Consider the following 7,940-nt stretch of genomic DNA (forward strand, 5'->3'; position numbering starts at 1 on the left):
GCAGTCAGTGTGGGAGATAGACGGACAGGTTGGGGTAGAGAATTCCATAGGATGGGAGAGACTCTAGTGAAGTCCTGGAGGCGAGCATGGGAGGAGTTGATGTGGGAGCTGGAAAGCAGGAGGTCTTGTGAAGAGCGTAGAGGACGGTTAGAGTGATACTTTGAGACCAGGTTTGAGGTATAGCCAGGGGCAGAGTTGTGGATGGCTTTGTAAGTGGTTGTTAATATTTTGAATTTTATCCTTTGGGCTTTTGGAAGCCAGTGCAGGGATTGGCAGAGGGGGTGGCAGACACTGAGCGGTTGGTTAGGTGAATCAGTCTAGCACAGCAGTCAGCAACCCGCGGCTCCGGAGCCGCATCTGGCTCTTTCATCCCTATGCTGCAGCTCCCTGTCCAGAGGCGGAACTACCGCCGGGGCCTGAGGCTGTGGGGGAGGGGGGGGCAGTGAGGTTCGGTCCTGGGCACGCCCCTGGTGGAATATGCGGCTGTGCAGGGTCCTGGGGCCCCGCACTGCTGACAGGCTTCTCAGCAAGGGGGCGGGTCCTGTAACTCACCTCCTCTCCCAGCCGCGTCCCTAGTAACAGTCGGCGGGAGAGAAGAAGTGTGTGTCACATGCCCTGTCCCCTGCATTGCACACCGTCTGGCTGGGATGCTGGCTGTGAGGCTTGGCAGGTGAGTCCGAATGAGGGGAACAGCTGATCGGTCCTGAAATGTCACTCCGACTTTGTGAGTGGGGTGGAATATGAGATCACACTCAGAGTCGGATAGAAGTGACATTTCAGGACCGAACAGCTGTTCCAGGGCAGATCAGTTCTCCTGCAGATACAATTTGCGATGACGATCTGCCCTGGAACAGCTGAGAAAGCATTGGAATGCTACCAATGTGAGGGGTCTGGGCAGCCTGGGGGGCCTCTTACATGAGTATCAGCCATACCAGGGGCAGCATGGCAGAGGTGACAGGGGAGGGGGTGGAGGAGGCTAGGCCACAGCAGCAGCAGGCAAGAGGAGTTTGGAGGAGGTACAGGGAAAGGGACCCCGGCGACCAGCCCACCTGAGGCCCTGGAGAGCCCACCATAGAGAGTCTCAGATGGGCTGTGCAGGATCTATGGTGTGCTCTGCAGGGTCTCAGGTAAGCCCAGAGTCCAGTGCGTTACTAAGCCCAGAGTCCAGTGCGTTTCTAAGCTCAGACTCCAGTGCGTTACTAAGCCCACATATATCTATATACATGCTATATGTAGCATAAAGATAAAAAACGATATATGCAGTGTTATCTTAATTTTAGATATCAAAAGGGTTTTGTGGCCCCTGCTGTTTTCTTTTCTGTGGGAAATGGGTCCAAATGGCTCTTTGAGTGTTTAAGGTTGCTGACCCCTGGTCTAGCAGCTGCATTCATGATAGACTGAAGGGGGGACAGCCTGCGTAGAGGTAGGCCAATGAGGAGGGAGTTGCAATAGTCAAGACGAGATATAACAAGGGAGTGGATGAGTAATTTACGGTTTCACTGGTGAGGAGGGGGCGTATTTTAATATGTGAGCACCAATGACAGACTGAGCTCACAGGAGATGGGCAGAATGACGTGAGTGTCATGCTGCCCAAAAGGACTGGTGGCACCAGATGAAAAAGTAAGCTGTGGACATTGCTGGAGCTTAGAGAGGCTTGGGCGTATTGTTTCTTTAAAAGTGATGGGGAGCAGTGGCATCACAATTGGGGTGCAGGGGGTGCAGGCCCGCACCCGGGTGACACCATTGGAGGGGTGACACCAAAATGACTGGCAGTCATTTTGGTGTCACCCCCTCTGAAAACTCAGGCACTCGGTCATGTACTGAGAGCCTGACAGTTGCGTGAGAGAGGAGGGAACCCGGTGGCATACCTTATCCCACCAGGGGAACGTCCCCTCCTCTCTCTGCCGGCATCCATCACCAAGATGGCCGCTGGCAGGTATCACAAAGATGGCACCAGATGACGTCATGCACATGATCTTTGTGACGTCAATCACATGCGTGATGATGTCGCAGAGGGGTGTCACCCGGCCTCGGGACGCCCCTGATGGGGAGGACACAAAAATTATCAAAATGACTTGAATTGTATTGTGATTGTAATGTCTTCCTTATATTGTAAAGCGTTGCACAAACTTTTGGCGCTATATAAATCCTGTATAATAATAATAATATAAATGTATCTGCATTCATTAACTATTGGATCTGAAACCTGTCCTGCAAGCGTTTTCCAGATCAGCTATTCATAAGTTAGTGAAGCCAGAATTGGGATACCAGCATTGGAGCTGAACTTTTAAAAAACAAGTCAAAAATGACTACTTCCATATTTCTGTCCTCATTGGTTTATTATAATTTGTATTCGTAGTATGCCCTGGGGGGTGTTGAAAGGGATTTAACAGCAGCTTTTTAAGCAAACTGGTGGCCTGAGTTTAGTTAAGCAAATCAGGTGCAAATCCAATTAACATTTCAGTAGGGTATGTTTTTGAGGGATGTGCTATGGGTTTCGATCCTTTGGAGCCTGTCATAATGAAAGCATTTCTTCCTATTCTGATTAGACTAATGAGGACACAGCTGGAAAAATGAACTATAAGATGTGGTATACAATGGTGGTGAAATGGACATGTAGACACAACCTACCAAGAGGTACCTTTTAGTTCCTGATAGAGATGGACACTACTTTTTCATATGTCAACAGCCTCTTAAGAAAACCAACTCTTTTTTTTGTTCTCTACATGCTGCTGGATTAGAGCAATGCAAAGCACAGAAATCCTTCTCTTTAGGTAAATGAAGGCTTGCAGGCTACTGAATTCAGCACATGAGGCACATTAGTATCTATTTTCAGCAGTTGTTTACATTGGTTTGGCAATAATATCCCAGATGCAGTAATTTGCAGATGCGTACGGAAGAGCCCTGGGCCATGCTAAAAAAAATATGAAATTAAATTCAGACTTGTAAAGTCAGAATTCTGAGTTTAAACGTTATAATTCTGTGTTTAAAATTATGAGTTTGAAACTTTCAAATTCAGAATTCATAGGCCTGACCCCGGTGTTGACTGAAAGGGGCAGAGAAAGGATAACCAAGCACGCTGTGCGGGCTGTCTGTGTCCCAGCAACCAACTATGTTAACAGTTGCTAGGATGCTGGAGGCTGTTCCACCACATCATCCTTTATTATTAAAGTGACATTAAAGTCTAATTTTTTTTTCCTCCCCCCTCTATGCTGGTGTAAGGACTTACTTTAAATGAAATTATGCCTTTTGATTCGATCATCTTCTTCTTTCCAGTAGTTTTCAGAAGTCCCTCCAGCATTGGTGTTGGTCTCTGATCCAGCGCTGACTGCTGTGTTTTCTGTGTCCACGGCGTCTGTGCCCATGATCCTTTGCAGCCACCCGAGAATCTTCAGAACTTCGGACAGGAGCACGCAGTGCAGACACTGGTACGTTTTGACCTTTTTGGTAACTTTTTTTAAAATGTTTTTGCATACATCTACTGGTTGCTAGCAGTCGATACTGTACATGTAAAAAAAAAACCAGAGGAGTTAATTATACTTTAAGCTAAATATAGCAACCAGTGAGTCTGAGCACCAAAAAAAATTCAGCCTTGATCCACTGGACTTTTTTTTAATTTGTGGAAATTTTTAAATAATGTTTGGACGGCACCGTCCAAAAAGTATTTAAAAATTTCCAAACCCAGATAGAACAACAGTTGAGAAAGGCTGGATTAAACTATAACTGATCGCCTAAATGTATTCCTTTAACAATATTGTTTAGATATTTCTAAAATCTTCTCAAACCGCACATTTACTGATAATACAAATAATGATGAACATCCAACTGTGATCTCCAGAGCTCATGAAGTCTTTTGGCACTTTTAGAAAAACACATATTGGAGAAAATAAGCTGGACCAGAGCACCTTTATTTTATTAAATCTTAATCTGAATATTCTAAACATCTCTTCTGTTTCAGGTCTGTGCTGCCAGAAGGAGGAACAACAGTATCAACAGTATTCATACTTAAACAGCATGAGGGCCAACAATAAAGTGCAAATTTTCAAAAGCATTGTTCTCTTTTCTAATACAGATATATGGATGCTGCTCCCAAGTATTCCATGTGACGTTTTATTCTTCCCTCATGGTTTATTCCATGATTTGACAGTCCAAGTATCAACAGATCATTCCAAAAGGAAATACACACAAATGAGCGTCTACTTGTTTAATGCAGAACAGGAGCTCGGTAGATGGTATTAATGAACTACAGCTGCATCCACAATGTTGTGGCCTGGAATCCATATGTGCCAAGGTGGGTTCATAGATGCATAGACTGGTGTGACTCAAAGGTCAAAGCAATGCTGACACGCCTCATGGCTGATTTACTTTGTCCTCTGAACTCTTTAGCCCATTGAAATCATGACTATTTTGGAAGAGAATTCCAATTTTAAACAATACAAAAGTTCCAGAGCAACCAAAGGCTTACTCTAAAGGAAAAATGTTAAGCTGAACTATGGGAAAACAGCTAAATACACAGATGGAAGACATACTGCATATGGGAGCTGTTTTACCTCCTTAATGGATTTTGGTCCATTAGGTTCCAAGGTTTTTACAGCCCTGTCTGGCAGAGGAGGAGACTTGATTTTTCTCTGCTGTAGTTCGGGATCAATTGTAGAACCTTTGCACCCCTACTCTGTGACTGGACAGTGAAGAGAGAAGCAGCAGACTGATGAGCTCATCTCTCTTGTCACTCTACTATCTCCAACTATCCGTATGTGCCTTGCACTACAGAACACTTGTGCTGCTTCTCTCTCCCCCAGTCTAAGCTTTGCTGTACAGGTACTGCATGAGGCTGATACCAAGTCAAATTCATTTGCAAACATTGCATTCATTAAAAAGAAAATAATAATAATGACAAATTAATGAATACGGTGCTGCATTAGTTTGTGCCTAATATTTAAGCCTGCAGTTCAGGTTTAATTCAGTTTTATGTTTATTCTAGCAAATTGATTCTTGTGGTGGCTTCTAATATATCTTGGGAGCTGCAGCCACAAGATCTACCCTCCAAAACTTCCAGTTCTAGACTACTGCATGGCCACTTCAAAGAAAAATGAAGGTGTTACCCTTCTTGGGTATCTGCTGCAGGAGAGTAACAGCTTAACTGGGCCTCATGGAAAGGACAGAGACACAAACTACCAGAAAATATCTGGTAGACATATAAGAAGCCCACTCAAAACTGAAATAATCAGTCCCAGCTTTCCATGAACTATACAATTCCAAGGCATTTCATCAATAGTCAGGAAAAAAACCATTTAGTTTCCCTCATGTCACCAATTAGAGCAAGAGTAGGCAACTTTGGCACTCCAGCTGTCCATAAGGCTTTGCAAGGCCCTGACAGCCACAGGAATGACTCCCAGAAGCAGACTCATGATAGGCTTTGTAGTTTCAGCACAGCTGGAGTGCCAAGGTTGCCTAGCCTTGAATTAGAGACTAATTCGCCAACAGTGAAATAGCTAGTGTCATGACAAACTCAAAATGAAATCACTCCCTTATCCTTACTGCACATCTACTGAAAGCACCTTCTAGCACAGGGGCTTATGTGAAGAAGTTATATACTTGGTAACATGCTGTAGAATTTGTAAGTACTGTGTAAAAGAATAAAATAAACAAATGCTTTTGGCTACTTTATATCGCAGTTTAAGATACTGTAACATTGCAAACCCCATTTTGTAACTTGTAAAATTGTTTATCCTCAAAAGCACAGTACTTATATATTTAAACTGCTCTTTTTTTTGTTTTGCACAGCAGAACTGCAAACTGAATGTTGAGTCGTTGTCATCCCCATGCAGATATAGCCTTTTTTATGGCTTGAAATATATTAGAAGCTATTATATGACTATCAGGAACCACAGAATAACATATTGTGTAATCTCATTGTGATTGCATGCCTGTTAGTAATGTTAACTACTTACAATTACCCAGTCACTGTGATACTCATTCCAAGGATGAGGTTAGACTCAGTGTTCTTTGGATTGTACAAGCTGCAACTGTTAAAATGAACACTGTGTATGGATTCCTCTATCTTATGTAATGTTTGGCAGTGGAGACAGGGATACAAATCAATGTGATGACTCTTTTTGTACAATTGTTTGAATACAGGAATTAATGTCTGTTTTTATACATATAAAGTGAGCAACTGCACACACCCTGACCTTCCTATCTCACCTCCCTGTGCAGCGATTTCTGCAGCCTGATGTGGCATTCTTAACACAGGACAGCATTTTAAAACTATGTATAATATGAAAAGATTACATATCAATGCAGTATGTCACTAGAATTAAGGCTGGTCATATACTATTCAGCTAGAACAAGAAAAAACGTTTGATGCCCCATTAATGCTAAACAGCATGGATAAGGGAATCCCCTCACCGGGCTAATATGTGGTGGGTGGGTGTTCCACTGTCAGAATAACCAAAAGAGTGACTGCAGCTGATTGGACCGGCTCCTTCAATAAAAGTTGTTTGTAAAATCGGCTTTTGTTCAATGGAGAAGCACTAATAGAGTCACACACAGCTCGAAGTCTGGCCCAGTTAGAAGGACTCGGCTGAAATCCCTCCTGTAACATAGTTTTCTTACCTGCTGATGAGGTCTGGGCATCCCAAAACTACAACCCCAATTCCAAAAAAGTTGGGACGCTTTGTAAAATGTACATAAAAACAGAATGATCTGCAAACCTCATAAACCTATATTTTATTTACAATAGAAAATAGAAAACATTTAAAATGTTTAAACTGAGAAAATGTACAATTTTAACAAAAAAATAAGGTAATTTTGAAATTGATGGCAGCAACACATCTCAAAAAAGTTGGGACAGGGCCATGTTTACCACGGTGTAGCATCCTCTCTTCTTTTAACAACCCTCTGTAAACATCGGGCAAGTGAGGAGACCAGTTGCTGGAGTTTTGGGAGAGGAATGTTGTCCCATTCTTGCGAGATATACGATTCTAAAGGTTCAACAGTCCTGGATCTTCTTTGTCATATTTTTCCAAGATGATGATATATTTAAAGCCTTTGCAATTTTACATTGAGGAACATTATTCTGAAATTGTGCTGCAATTTTTAGACAAAGTTTTTCACAGATTGGTGAACTTCTGACCATCTTTACGGCCTCATTCACACAGCGTAGAGTGGGGCCGTACAGATCCGTGTGGCTTGCACGGTGATATCGGGCCGTTCCCGGGAAGGACAGGTGTTGCCTATGATTGTTCGCAGCAGCCTGTTCTTCCCTGTGGCCGTACGCTCACCCAAGTTGCACATCCGTGTGGGTGTCCGTACTCAGACGCAGACAGGATGGATCCTATCTGCGTCCGAGCATGGACACCCGCACGGATGTGCAGCTCGGGTGAGCGTATGGCAGTGTACAGCCACGTCGTCCCATAGGGAAGAACAGGCTGCTGCGTACAATCACACGCAGCACCTGTCCTTCTCGGGAACGGCCCAATATGGCTGTGCATGCTGCACGGATCTGTACGGGCCCACTCTACGCTGTGTGAATGAGGCCTAATTCTGAGACACTCTGACTCTCTAAAATGCTCTATTTATACCCAGTCCTGTTACAGACCTGTTGCCAATTAACCTAATTAGTTGCAAAATGTTCTTCCAGCTCTTCCTTGTTAGTACCACTTACTTTGCCAGCTTTTTGTTGTCCTTTCCCAATTTTTTGGAGACGTGTTGCTGCCTTCAATTTCAAAATTACCTTATTTTTTTTTCTTAAAATGGTCCATTTTCCCAGTTTAAACATTTGATATGTTTTCTATTTTCTAGAGGTGCACCGAAATGGAAATTTTACAACCGAAACGAAACCGGAATAAAAAAAAAATGTCAGGCCGAAACCGATACCAAAAATATTGTTTATTTTTATTTTTTCAATTTTTTTTAATAATTTTTTTTTATAAACTTTT

This window comes from Nanorana parkeri, unplaced genomic scaffold (assembly GCF_000935625.1).
Source record: "Nanorana parkeri isolate BGI_ZX_2015 unplaced genomic scaffold, ASM93562v1 scaffold8, whole genome shotgun sequence".
NCBI lineage: Eukaryota > Metazoa > Chordata > Amphibia > Anura > Dicroglossidae > Nanorana > Nanorana parkeri.